The following is a 15,832-nucleotide window of genomic DNA, read 5'->3' as shown; positions in this document are numbered from 1 at the left end:
TGAGCATATGAACTCTATTTTGCATTGGATGTAGACTACATTCTTGCATCAGTTTGCACCATTTTTAAACTTGTTTTTCTATGTACACGTGAATTAGCTGACATATTTGACTGTTACGTCCCATGTAAAGACCGCCATGTTTTAGGATGATATGCCAAGTTAAAAGTAGTTCAGCTGTTAAAAACACATCTTGAGACCCCAGTCTGTTCCACTTTGTTGCCAGGCACATCACCTCAAAATATGAAAATGGCTTTTAAAGCTTGAATTACCAGGATGATAGGAAACCCCTTATTATGGCATTTACATATGGGTCAGGAGGCATGATAAATTGTGTTATTTGTATTGCGTTATCACAGCTATTCACATCAAATTGATGCATTAAATTAGCAAAATATATATATATATATATATATATATATATATATATATATATATATATATATATATATATATAATTGGTATCCTTATCACACTAGCCATAAACATCTGCAGTAAGTGACTGCGACAAGAGTGTGCCTTTTTCATCACAACACAGGTTCTGTTCTGCAATCATTTATATCTCAATGTAAGCTTCAAACGCCCAGCTTGCCCATGTTATCTGATTTCCGTCATATGATATATTTGCCTGTAATTACCAGCGGAGGAATGCTAATGCAATCTGCGAGTGATTAGATTGACTTTGTGGCCACGATTACTTCCTCTGGCTTTTCTACTAGAAATTTAATTCACACAGGTTGTGAATACAAGCACAGTGTATAAAATGAGATGAACACTCAGATGATAAGTGCATTTGTGCTCCTTTGGCGTAGCCCCCCGGCATCCCCCTGCGCTTCTTATGCCAACAGAATTTGTTACGAGGCCACGAGTTCAACCGAGCGATCGCCTGCCTTTGACGTTCCTTATTCTCAACGGCTGTGCTGTAAGGACAATGAATTCTGCTATTATGGCTGTAATTATTTTAAAGCTTTCTTTGTCTGCTGTGCATGCTTTGAATAAGTCGTCTGTCGGGCCCATGTTACACTCACGCTGGGAGTACAGAAAACACCCAAGCACTCATTGGGGATGAATTGAGTTGACATGCTTTTTCTTTGACTCAATCCCTGTTCTTTTCTGTGTTAAGACCAGGTCTTTTTCCCTCCCTTATCGCACCCCCAGCTTCCCTCTCTCCGCTTAAATCTCCTTAAATCCCTCACTACCTACAGGCTACGGCTGCATCTCTTAGCGCACTAAAGATACACTCCATTCACCAAAAGGTCTCCTAGCAACCACTTCCGTTCTTTTCCGTTCCTCCTGAAAGGGATTTTTTTGTGTACCAAAGTGTACCAAAGATGTATGTGAAGTATGTGTGAATAATGAAGCGGATGAAGGAGATGTTCTGGATAATTTAATCTCAGTGTGTACGTGGATATCTGCGTATCTGGCCTCACCTCGCTTGTTTATCTAATTGTGCAAAAAACCTCAAGTTTATGACTATGAAAGTCCCATGCAGCACTGTTTTCTGTCAAATTTAGGGTGAAATGCTTGGCAGGACATCTTGTTTGTCACGGTTAGTGTTCGTGACTGTTCCATTGAGTGCAAGCACGATTAAGTCCTCACTGAGCCGAGCATTAAGGAAGACAAACTGTACAGATTTAAGATGAGCTATAAAAATGGATCCTGTGAAATTTCGGGCGGTGAACTCCGGGTTAACAAGGAGGCGGTGAGCTGCAGAGATTTCACAAGGTTGAGGTCAGTGTACGTTCACAGAGTTACCTTGAAAAATAGCAGAACCCAAGGGAGTGTCCCTAGATTTGGCTTTGAGTTTGACTTCATACAGGCTCGAATATCTCAGACTCATCCCCTCTTCGGTTCTTCATTTGTCTTTCAAACAAATGTGTGTTAATAATAATGAATCTGTGATTGATTTCTCAACTGGTCAGTGCAGGCCTACTTGAGCATTCCAACCCTCCAGCCTGAAAACATCCATGACACCTCTGGACAGCTGGAGTTTGTTTGGCAGCATCTTCTCTTCTCCATTCCTCCTGGGAAAGGAGGATGAGAAGGATACAAAGTGCATTCATTCAAGAACATTCATTCACGCTGTAAACCTCTTGTATCCCTGCAAATGCAAAATCAATCCACAAAAAAATGATGAGGCACCAGTTCTCCTCAAACACTGGAGTAATAAAGAAAGCCATCAATATTTACAGAGCAAATGAGAGTAAGGAAATTACAAAATGTGTCTTTTCCAATGCTCTATTGATGTGGTGCCTGCTCTGCATATATAAACAAGAGCAAATCTGCCTCGTCCATGAAATGAAAGTTGTATGGGGTGAATCTGAGAATGTTCTGGAAAGAATGATTTGTATTAGGATGTTTTGATGTGAATTATGTGACCTAATTTGGGATTTTTGGGGGAATTCTGGTTCCTTCATGATCCCATTAACAAATGTGTAATACTTTTGTGGAAGCAATAAAGTCAGCTGCTCAACCTGAAACAGACTTTGTTTTGAAATGTTTTAAAGACAAATTTGTTACAGCAAAATCAAAGATCCTTGGCTCTCCTTGGGGTTCATTGAGGAACTGCAGGGGTTTTATGAATTAATGTAAAGTTTTGAAATAATTACTAAAATAATAAAAATGCATTAATTAATAAAAAATTAAAATAATGTTTTATTTGTTTACATGTATGTCATTCCACCATTAACCGACATCAGAGAACCGTGAACATGTGAATGTGTTGCATTGAAATATTAACCTAAATCAGCCAAGTGAATATGTTTCGGGTGACAAAAAAATATTTGGAATCCCTGAGATATGCTAATAGAACTGTCTTGTAGTTCAGTGAGTCAATGAGATGTCAATTCCACAACTGCTCTGACAGAATCATCAAGTGAGCCATTTGATATCGAGTTTAAGACTTATTTTTGAGTAAAAGAAAAAAGAACATTTCAATTGTTTAAATGAGTCATACATTTATGAATTATGGTTGTATTTTGTTATTTCTTTCTTTTGTGTTCAATTCAGACTGCAACCTCTTAACTAAAACATTGCTTTTTGGAGATAAAGCAATGCAGGAAACACTATATTATTGTCCCTTTTATATTGTATAAATAATTATAGTATTATAGTATTTTAATACAGTATTCAGTATTTAGTACAGTATGTCTAAGAAGTTAGACATCCAAGAACCTTTAACAAAACCAGAAGTTATGAAAATAATTAGGTTTCAGTAATATTTTTTATTTTTTTTTAATTGACCCAGTTCTTGATTACCAATCCTTATTTAGTATATTCAATTAAAATTAAACTCTCATGAGAAGTCTATGAAGCATTTAATTGTCTTCATATTAGCTTGTTTATAAAAAATGATAGATAATTAGTAAAATGAGATAAGATGAAAGAATAATTCACAGAACAGTAATATAACAGTAATGTTAGCATGGCTAATGGTCATTAACAGGGCTAAGTGTGAGCTGAATTAGCACTGATGTAGAGGAGTTAATGATAAACATTAGATTGCCATGGAACACTGGATGAATTAAGAATATCTCTCTTTAGAATAAAGATATACTGTATCTTATCTCACTTTAAAGTACAATGAGCTTGAGGCATTGCTGTATGCCTGCTATCAGTGTTTACATCTCTCTCAAAAGCATTTATGTTATCATCATGTCAAGGCATGATGGCAAGGATATTGTAACGAAATGTGGCTATAATGAGACAACAATACACAGTCTTTAATGAATAAATCCAAAGGGAACACTTAGGAGTATCTTCAGAAATTTTACAACCATGCAAACCGAAACGACAAAACAATGAACTGAGGAAACTTGTACAGGTGCTGAAGCGATCGCTGTTTTACAAAGACGTGCATATAATCCACAACAAGAAGCAAAGTGCACTGGGGTTAGCCTATTTGGTACCCACAATTCACTGCTGACATGGCAGTCCATCAAAGGTGCGGCTCTATAGAGCCCGAGCCCCCAAAGCTGAAAAGAACAATTACCACTTCTATCACTTCCTCTAAATTAGCATTCATTTGAGATATGATTTACTACAAAGAAAAGCCATTTTTCCCTAATTTTCTCTCCCTTTCTTCCTAGCCTTTATTCTCCTCTCTTGTCTGTCGTTTCTCTGCGGGAGCGGGTTAATGTAGTAACATTTGTATTCTCCTCTTGAGTCTCAGACAGGCGATGAGGATCTACGGCAGGTCAAGTCAGACTCTCTCTCTCTCTCTCACTCTCTCTCTCTCTCTCTCTCTCTCTCTCTCGCTTTCTCTCAGTTCCTCGCTCCTCCCTCCCTCCGCCTCCTCCCTTTCTCTCATCCGTGGCTTTTTGAAGAGATAAAGATGCTCTAATTGCATTTGCATATCGTGGCTCGTGGGTCGTGACTCTTGGCCACGTGACGTGTGGGCAAACATGAAAAACACATCCAGCTCTCCACCCCTTTCAACTGTGTTTCTGTATTCCTGAGCCAGGGCCTGCTTCATGATTTTAAAAAAGAGTCCTAAATCAAGTAAACGTTGCTAAGATTTGCTTGATTATTATAGTTACTGTATGGTGCTTCAGTCCCATTCACACTCTTCCCAATATACACTGGGGTGATAATATGGATGCATTGTTTGACTGTTTGCCTGTTTTATTTACATTTTGTTGTCATAGTAACGCCTTGTCTTGTGATGTCAGGATGACTTTGTTCCTTGCCGTTTGCATGCGCCAAGTGTTGACATCTGTGTGTGATGGTATTCAGTATACTTTTTTTTTTAAAGTTCTCCATGACATGTATATGCGATAAAACATATTACAACAAACAATTTGAAACTGTGGAAATAAAAGGCTTCACGGGAACCTTTTTCAGATGGCATTTAACAAACCTAAATAATGAATTGTTACAAATATGGCAGATTTTAGATGCTGTCCGTTTGACATTTCAAGTTCAGTCAAGAAAAAAATTACATGCACACGTACCTGCATTCCTTACATTATGGAGACCATGTCACCACAAGGATAGTAATACCAGTAATTTATGGAAAATAAATTCTGTCCCCATGAGGAACAGCTTATAAATCATGAAATTTATTTATTTATTATTTTTTTGTATTTTTTTTTGAAAATGTCAAATTGTTGAACGTTTTATGTAATGGTTAGGGTTAGGGTATTGCATATACAGTTTGCACATGTATACAAATCATTATGTCTATGGAAAGTCACCATAAACCATGTGTGTCAGTGTGTGCTGCTGCTGTCAAAGGGAGCTAAAGTGTGTGGGCCTCTGGCTTTTATACATAGTTGTGCATTCAAGCAGCCCTGGAATTTTCCAGTTTAATGTTTGCCACTTGTGTACACAGAAACTGTCTGGGTTGCAGATCACTCAAATGGTGGAAAATTGAAAAATAAAAATTTGATTATTTCATTAGTGTCACAGGCACACTCGTCCTCTTTCTATGTCTCTTAGCATAGCCTGTGGAAGATTGTAACATTTTATTTTAACGTCTTTGCTCTTTGATATAATATTTTCAAAATGATCTGCTACAAATGAAAGACCACTGAAGCCAAAATTGTGGCTTTTAGTGTTCCTAAATATTGATTAAAAAACATTTGCAGATACAAAACAATTTAATTAAAAATTATATTTATTAAAAATTATTTATTTTTCTTCCAGTAAAAATGCACAAATAAAAATCAATGACTCATCTTGGAGTACAGATGATGTTACTATCCTCCAACGTCTCCTCTGCCTAACACACAATTATCCTTTCTTTCTTCCCTCTCTCATTCTCTCCTGAAGAGGTTTTGGGTTTCCCCCTATGTTTGCTTTCATAGCTAACTCTATTCCGCCAGTCTCAAATAGGTAAGAGGACACAAAAGTCAACAAATGTGCTGGAAAGGGTCAGAACACCAGCAGACGTTTGGTTTTCCAGGGAACCTTTGCCAAAAGCCAATTAAGTGATGATAGCATAAATAATCTTAGAATATAATACCCTGTTTTTGCAAGCTTTAACCACTTGTACAAACATACTGACTTCAGGTATCATGTATACAAGTAGAATCAGGTATAATTAGGAATTTTGTGCCAAAGAAATGCTTAATATGAGCTCCAGTTATGTCCAATCTCTCTCCATTTCAGAATACCAGACTGCACAGTTTCATGGCAAGAAGATGGAGTAAAATGTCAGAGTAATTTGTGCTAAATCAAGGCATGCCTTAGAAGCCCAGTGCTGTTGTTGCATTTTAGGAGCATTAAAGTTGTGTTGCACACTCCTCATGGAAATTAATGATTTGAGAGTCGAGGTCACACGTGTGTGTCTGTGAGTCTCACGCTACAGAGAGGAGGAGCATTAACAATGAGGCTCAAAGCCATTATTACGCACAGCACTGTCAGAACAGCACTCAAAGAGTTTACCACTGAGAATAACACACACACAACACTTTCTATAACCCACCGCACAAACCCGAACCATTTGAGACCAGCAGTAAAGAGCTGTTACAACTATACTTTGATCTGCGATATGAAATGATGCATTTTACATACACATTCAAACAAAACACACACACACACTCATTGTCAGATGAGAATTGAGAATGTAATGGTGCATTGCAGGTGTAGCCTCAACAGCCCATTTGTCAGGAGAGGCATTCAATTAGAGATGAGAGACTGAGAGCCCGCCAGAGAGAAAGGGAATGAAAGAGACAGAGAGAAAGTTAATAGAGTTAACCCTTAGATGTAGAGCTGCTGCTGTAGGCCCCAAAATCTTGCAAGGTCTTTTTAATGCACAAATAGTTTTGCCTTCTTGGACACCACAGTTCACTAAAAAGTTGTAGCACTTGCAGTATTTCATTGCAAAATCTGTATTTTATTCACTAACCATCTACATACTAGTTTAACTATAGGTGCTAAATATCTTTGCGAGTGATGGAGAATCTGGAAATATGCACCAAAAAAAGGGGGAAAAAAGAAACTCACTTTTATGCCATTTCAAATTTGTCACATTTGTTTATTCTGTGGAACACAAAAGAAAATGTTTGAAAAAAGTGTCAGTGTTGTTTTGGACCCCACTGATTTTCATTCTGAGGTCAAAACAGTTGCAACATTCTTCAAAGTATCATCATTTGTGTTTTGTGCACAGAATTTCTTTTCTTTTTCTTTTCTTTTTTTAACTGTCCCCACAAAAAAACTGTCCCTTTAAATCAGTGTCATATTTATATTTTTTATTTTATTCATATTAATCTTATTTAGAAAACGTCTCGGGTTACGACTGTAACCCTTGTTCCCTGAGAAAGGGAATGAGAACTGCGTCAAATGACATTTTGGAGGAATGCCCCTCAGTGTAGCGCCTCTGAAGCATGAATGAAATGAAAACAATCTTGATTGGCGTTGCATCATGACGTAACGTGTGACGGCATACACGGAAGCTACAAAGGGACGCCGGCACACAACAGCGTCAGCTTCTGTGATGAAGCAAGTCGCTCCCAGGCAGGGGAAGGCGTGGCGAAGGGACGCTGTTCTCGTTCCCTTTCTCAGGGAATAAGGGTTACAGTCGTAACCTGAGACGTTCCCTTTCGAGGGAACTCGCACTGCTTCGAATGACACTTTGGGGGAACGAGTACCCCCTATGCCACAACGAGCCCTGCCTGTCCCAGTGTGAAGCTGCGCACAGGCACACATAGGACAAGAGCACAAGGGTGCCAGGCGTAGATTGAATGTCCAGGCTATAAAATCTGATGAAAGTATGAGGGGTGGCCCATACTGCTGCATCGCACACTTCTTGGATCGGGGCCCATGAAAAGAGGGCTCTAGAGGACGCCATGCCTCTGGTTGAATGAGCCCTCATGGCCAAAGGTGAAGGCAAACTGCGCACCTGATAGGCCATAGAGATAGCCTGAACAATCCAGTTGCTAATGGTCTGCTTGGATGTGGGAAGCCCCTTCTTGGGCGACCCGAAACACACTAGCAACTGGTCTGACTTCCGCCATGAAGAGGACCTCTGAATACATATTTTGAGAGCTCTGACAGGGCAGAGCAAATTAAGTCTTTCTTCATCCACCGTCACGTGAGGTGGAGGATGAAAAGCCTGCAGAATCGTAGGCCGTGCCACATTAGATGGCACCTTGGGCACATAGCCCGGCCGTACAATTTCCTTGTGGAGGGAGCTCTAGAGCTGGGTATGGTCTCTACTACTACTACTACTATGGTCTCAAGATTGGCTTAGTTTCATTCATGCTTCAGAGGCGTTACGCTGAGGGGCGTTCCCCCAAAATGTAATTTGACGCAGTTCGAGTTCCCTCGAAAGGGAACTTGGCCTTATTTACATCTTTTAATTAAAGTTTGCCTAATGTAATCTGATGAAAGCAGACCATAAACAATTTTGATTTAAAAATTAAAAAAAGTACAAAAACATATATTTTTTCTCACCAAATGATCAAATGTTTGGCCCTTTAAAGAGTTGATTCAGGCGTCTAGATAGCAGTGGTGAATTGATTCAATGCATTCCTCACGACAGTCTACGGTTAATGTTACTTCAGTCTATTTAAATGGAATACATGTATTTAATATGTATCAGACAATAGAATTAAATGACTCCAAATGACCCCATTCTAACCTTAAAATATGAAAGAGGGAGTGAGACTCAGAGAAGCTGCACCTTATCCTTTCTGTCCACACCATTTCCTTTCTCAATTTTGATTCCCATTATTGATATTGATTCTTTCTGTCTTCATCTCTCTCTTTCTTTCCTCCCACTTTCTCCTCCGTGTGTTTTGAGAAATGCACTATATAAAAAAAATGTTTTGTCTTGAATATTTTGACGGACAGACAGATAGATAGATAGATAGATAGATAGATAGATAGATAGATAGATAGATAGATAGATAGATAGATAGATAGATAGATAGATAGATAGATAGATCCTGACCTTAAGTCAGCTGGTTCCTCTGATAATAATAAATGTCACGTGAAGGTGCCAGTGATTATCCCAACACTACTCCCAGGTAGGAGCTACCAATTAAGCAAGGAAATGGTGAGGATAGAGACCCAAATGTCTCCTTTCTTCATCCCAAATTAAACCAGGTGACACACTGGATTTCAGCTCCAAAAAGTTTTTCCTCTCACAACTTTCCTCATACTTCTCTATTAGCAAGTTGCCATTCAGAGTGTCAAATGGAGTTGGATGTATTGTGTCAGTAGTGAATGGGCCCAGATGTGTGTGATGCGTATAGTGCATGTAAAACAGGATGCAGAGTGTTTTTGCTGTTACATGGAGTCGCTCTGAATTCCGCCCACCTCAGCACTCGACTGCTGTGTCAATCCCGCTCTCTAGCCCATGTGTGCGTGTTTGTGACTCAACGGGATGAATTATGAAATGAAAGACTAAAACAGTGCGAGAGGGATGTGCGCAGCTGCGTGCGACAGAAAGAGAAGCGGAGGGAGTGATTGACCTCCTGCTGAGTAAGAACTCGAGGAAATGCACCGTCATTTTAGAGAAAGAGAGAGAAACAAGAGACGCTCACTTAGTGAAAGGAAACATTTTACATTCCTTTTCCAGGAGGCAAAAGTTTTCTGTGTTAAACTTAATCGCAGAATAGGACGAGACACGCCTCCGTAGCTTTCGGTACTGTAGGAACACATCTCCGCTTAAGTAACTGCCAAACACAGAGCAGGAGCGAGAAGCACTTCCTGACTCTGTGGACTGTGAAAGCCAGATGGATCTGTGAATTTTCAAGGTCAAACTGAGGCAATTAAACTGAGCTGTACAGTCGGGGTTCTGGCTGTCAGTACAGCACAAATAAACACACAAATACACATACACACTTGTTGGGTTTCCATGTTTTATGGGGACATTCCATACGCAATGTATTTTATACTATACAAACTGTATATTCTATCCCTCTACACTAACCCTACCCCTAAACCTGCCCATCATAGAAAAACTTTCTACCATTTTTAGATTTTCAAAAAAGTTAATTCTGTATGATTTATAAGCTTGTTTCCTCATGGGGACAAAAAAAAAAGTTTGTAGAAACTGCCAAAACATTATTTAAATTATTTGTATTAAATGTATATTCAGTCTATTATAGAGAGGTATACATAAAGAGCTGCAGAGATGGTGCATTTCTGTAAACCAACTCAGATGTTGGCATCACTCTGGTTCCCACAAAACCAAAAGGATTTTTTTTTTTTCTCATTGGCTTTTGAATTGCAGAAAATAAGGTTTGTGACCAACAAAAGTTTATATTGTTACACGTTTTGTTTATCATGATAATCTTCACAAATTATCATAACTTTTATGAATTTTGAAGCCTAAATACAATTGAAGTGTGTAATACAGTTTAGTAAAAAGCTAAACATGGGCCATAAACAAACTACTGTGAAAGCAAGTTTACCTGTTCGGCATAATGAGGTTTAATGTCTCCGAAAACCACTGTAGTCCCATTCAGCCACTTGTTTGCAAAAAAACCAAACAAACAAACAAAAAAAAACACAAGGGGGTATTACTGATGTATTTTATGTCATAGACATAATTCAGGCATTTAACCAAAACCTGATTCCAAAATGGACTTCGGATGATGGAACCAAACGTGCTAAAATGCTAACTTGTTTCTGAGTTTTACCCTACAAAATCCCTGCAGCTCTCTATTGTGGTATCATCTATTTCAGATCAACCCAGACCTAAACAGCATGTAAAAACAAAGTGTAATTGGTTGCTTTACATGTCAATCAAATCATATACTCACCTACAAGTACAGGAAATCCAGCCTCCGCTCCATCAAAATTATTTATGGCCTTGTCGTACAGTCATTCACTTGTTTTGAGATGCTTCAATAATTTGGACTCCATCAATATTTTAGTTAAATTTGAAAGTCTCTCTCCACCTGTTTATTTATTTATTGTCTCTCTCCACCTGTTGTGTTATGCTGAACAGTGATGCTGAAAGCTAATCGTTTTGAAAGGTCACCTCTGATAATAATTGGTTATTTATACAGAAGGAAACTAATTTCATTGTGTCTCCCTTTTGCTTTTTTTAGATTTTAGAAATAAATGTTGCTTGCATATATGTTCTGATTGTTCAATTTACACATCAGAGGAGCGCATAGATTGCCAGAGTTATATGCAGAATTTTAAAGAATTTTCTGCCAAAAAGGCTAAATATAAGGAGAAATGTTTTAAATTATTGCATAATACTTTCATGTTTAACAGTTTTTTTTTTTTGTTTTTTTTTTCTTTCTTTTTTTTTTTTTGGTGATAAAATATTTTTTAAAGGATGTTTAATTCATAAAATGTATTTATACATATGAAGCACCTGGCATAACCCTTTAAAGTTCTATAGAGAACATTTTAATTGTCTAGGTGTGTACCCACTTATACCAAACAAACTTTTATAAAAAAAACTAATTAAAATGTACTTAATGCTATATATTTGCTACAATATTTGGAATCCAATTTTAACAAAACTTATTCTTCTTTGAGTTCGCCGTTGGACCCCTGCTAATTTTTCATGATGCGTAGTTGGTTGGGGAGATCACATTCCATCCGGCAACACCTTATTAGAGACTTATCTCCCATAATCCACGCTCCCTTTCAGAAATGCTTTGCCAATGGTCTTCTTCTAATCTCTTTTAAACATCCATCTCTCTTTGTCTCTTTCTCATGTGCTCACACCCCTCCCTCCCTCTGCTGTGTTAGTGCTTTCCGTGTCAGAGTCCTGATCATAAATAACGCACTCCCACGGCCTGTGGATCTCTTGATATATTAGCTTGACCCATCGTACGTGTGTGAGAGGGAGAGATAGAGATAGAGGGAGTCTGATGTATTAGCCATGGCTATCAGAATGAAAGACAGCTTATGTTATGACCTGGGGGCGGGGCCTTAGGCTCTTGATAAATGGAGTCTCTCCGTAGGTTATAAGGAATGAGTGATCCTCTGTCATCCATCACACAGGAAAACGAGAGAAAAAAGAGGAGTGCAAGGAGTGTTCACGGTGTGAGGACCCAGTGGCCAAGCCAGGCCAGAGTAAATCAAACGTGCCTTATTTTCCTGATTGCCTTGGTGACAAGACAAAGAGCTAGCGCTCAGCTGATACACTAAAACCCGGCACAGCAGCCAATGCGGGAGCTGGAGCCATGTCCAAAATGCGTATATATCTATCATAAATCTAACCGGCTGCACCCAGACACTGCCACCACGCTTGCAGATTCTTGCATATGGATAGGTTTCACTCTGCAAAACATGTCTTTTGTTGTCCCTTGCATGTTTAAAAAAGTAAAATATTGATTGGTTAAATGATTGATTGACTGTCAGCCTCTTCTGTGAAGTATTTTCCTCACAGACTATACCGTATGTAAAAAAAAGAAAATTAAATGTTACCATTTATTTTACCACCAATCCTGTTACCTTTCAGAAGGAATAACTGTCCACACATATATTAAAATGTATTAACTTGAGATGGCTTAGTGTGATTTATAAACACTTGCTTCAACATATTCTTTGTCTGACAGAATGTTTAAAATTGTACAAAAAAAGACTTAAAAACTATCAAAAAGGCACATGTTTTATTGGATGACCCATATACTCGCTCAAACATATTCTATGCAGTCCAACAATGGGAAGAAATATGAGCCAGAAGTCTGCAAGAACTTTAGCTCTTATATTCACTGAATGGGGATTAAGACACAGGCAATGAATCTCAGTTTTTTGCAAAGTAACCTAAAATTCCCCTTCCAATTCTCCCACTCCTACTTCCTCTCCTTCTTGCTCTGTCTTACTCAATCACACATATTCATAAACTCAATCCATAGAGATACTGCTCTCATTTTTTTCCCCATTGAATATTTTCTTATCAGATAAAATGCCATGATTGCAAAAATTTAAATGCTGAGTTTAGAAGCATTTTCCCCTTTCTTTCCAAGTTCTGAACGGCTATTTGTATGCATGCTATTTTAAACAATAACAATAATAAAAAAATAATAGTGGAACACAAAATAAAACATTTATTGCTGAAAGCTGCTAATTTTTTTACAAATGAAAGTGAATTGTGACCACAGCTATCGACTTTATTATTTTTAGGGGTCCGAGCACTGAAGGTGCTTTTGTGCAGAACCTTTTATTCCTTATAACCTGCAATAAATGCTGCCTGTAAGTGCTTAGAAGCTTCTGACACCTCTCTGCTGCAATCTTGGTCCATTCCACGCTTGAAAAAGCTTCCAGATCACTGATAATCTTTGGTTCCCTTTCAAGGGAACTCGAGCTGCGTCGAGACGCGGTGGGAATGCCTCTGCGTGATTGCGTCATTAGGCACGTATGAAATCAGTCCAATGGCGTGACTGAACGTCACGTGACGTCATCGACCAGGACACTATAAAGCATACCTGGAACAAACAGTCACTATAGCTTCTGTGTCTTCAGCAAGCGCTCTGTGTGAAACTGTCTCTGTCTATTTATTTTGTCTAGTTTGTCCACAAGCATAAAATATATATCTAGACAGTATTGTTGTCACGATACTAGAATTTCTAACTTCGATACGATACCTTGAAAAATATCGATATTCGATACCGTTTTTGATACCACGGAGAAAAAAACTGCCACAATATTAAGGGGGTATTTTTTTTTTATTTAAAGCTAAATATAACAAGTCTAGAACATGACAATAAGGTATATTTTACATGAACAAAAATGTCCTGAGGTAGTGCACTTGTTCAAAAGCATAAATGCTGGTTAATACATTAACGTTATTTGATGAAAAGATTTAAACGCAAACGTGCGTGCATCACACGCGAAAACAATGCTCACTGGATCGACATGAAGTCAAGTCAAGTCACCTTTATTTATATTGTTGTTGTTTTTTAACAATACAGATTGTGTCAAAGCACTTAACAGTATCAAATTGGAGGACAGAGTGTCAGTAATGTATAATAATAAGATTAAACATTCAATTTTCAGTTAAAGGCATTTCATTATTGAATTCAGAGATGTCATTGTCTAGCTCAGTTTAGTTTAATTAGTATCTGTGTAATCAAATTAATGATAATCGCTAATGAAGGCAAATTGCAGAGTTAAATAATATTTTTTTGAATAAAGTTAAATAAGCACAAGTTAATTTACATTTGACCACAGTTAAAATATTTACTTGTCTAAGATTCCTCAGTCAGATTATATTAACTGTAAGAATTACGGTGAAAAAAATGAGACAACACACTCATATCAACAACAAAGGCCATCTTGGTTAATGTTTCAGAAATATCTAACCCTAACCCTCCAGCGAGTTCTAGTCTCAGTGTCTGACTCACAGAAGGAGGGTTTAAGAGGGGTCAGTTCTGTTATTTCCTGCCGGTCATCCATTTCAGGACGCTGGATTGGCTTCTCAAGGTATACTAGAGACCAGTCTCGAGAGGCTGGTTCCTTTAGTAGTCTCAGCCGTAGTCGTCTTGGGATAAGACAGATCTGAGGACAGTCGTTATCTCAAAGAAGGCTTCGACTAAGATGAAGTGCCTTCATCAGGCCGTCAGACTTCTGAGGGCAGTCCCCTCCAGGGAGAAACGGTTTCCACCTCATCAAAATAAGGTGCCCGTTTCTCCTCAGCGCCCTCTGGGAAGCGGCTCTCTCAGGAGGGTCGCAGCTCTGCCAGTTCGGTTGTTCTCTGCCGGTTCGCCGGTTCAGGGAACCGAGGTGTCAGCGTTCCCGAATGATCCACCGAGGAGGGACGTAAAGCAGAGAGTTTGGTTGTTCCCTGCCGGTTCGCCGGTTCAGGGCGCCGAGGTACCTTCATTTCCCAACGATCCTCCTCCGAGGGTCGTAGAACAGTCAGTTTGGTTTTTCCCTGCCGGTTCGCCGTTACAGGGCTACGGAGTGGCTGTTCGACCAATACCAGAGGCCAGTCTCGAGAGACTGGTCCCCTTAGTAGATTTTCTGGCAGCGTGGAAGCTACTGCCAAATATATTTCATTGGGTCCTGCTCACTAGAAAGGGTTACAGAATTCAGTTCGGTTCTTCCGCCCAGATTTCTAGGGGTCCTCCCTACGGTGGTGGACCCCGAGCAGGCTCTGGTTATGGAGCAAGAAGTACAGACTCTTCTGCGAAAGGAGGCAATAGAAAGGGTTCCTTCTCCCAGCAGGGAGTTTACAGCCGTTACTTCATTGTTCCAAAGAAGGATGGAGGCTTACATTCAAACAGATTGGGTCACAAATTCAGTCTGAGGACTGATTTGTCACGATAGATTTTAAGGACGCGTCCTTCCATGTAGCCATCCATCCTCATCACAGGAAGTCCCTGAAGTTCGCTTTCGGGGGCGAAGTGTACCAATATCGGGTTCTTCCCTTCGGCCTAGGTAAAACTAGGCCAGTCACTCACTGTAAAACAGTTTCAGACTGGTGGGTCTCATGGCAGCTGCGTCCAACGTAATAACTTTTGGCCTCCTGTACATGAGGCCCTTGCAGTGGTGGCGCAGAACCAAGGGGTTTTCTCCGAGGGGAAATCTGTTTCGCATGATCAAGGTCACGCAGCGATGCCTACATGTCTTAGTAATGTGGAAGAAAGGCCCAGTGTTGGGGGCTTCTTGTCGTTGCGTAATGCTAACGACAGATGCTTCCTTCACAGGTTGGGGGGCAATCATGAGTGGTCGCTCGGCGCAAGGTCTATGGCAGGACCATCTACACTGAACAAAAAGCCCCAGAGGAGATGGCTGACTGAGTGAAAACCACAGTGGACAGTGTGTCGTCTCTTAAGATGTGAACAGGTCTACTTCCGCTCGACCAAAGTTTTTCATAGGAGCTTCACCACCTCGGGGTGGAGTCTCCATTCCCCGGGACTCGGACCCTGCCTCGACGGGATGTCTGCTCCCTTATTTAAAAACCCCAAGATGT

Source organism: Abramis brama (assembly GCF_963993115.1).
Source record: "Abramis brama genome assembly, chromosome: 13".
Classification (NCBI taxonomy): Eukaryota; Metazoa; Chordata; class Actinopteri; order Cypriniformes; family Leuciscidae; genus Abramis; species Abramis brama.
Note: the sequence above shows the minus strand (reverse complement) of the source record.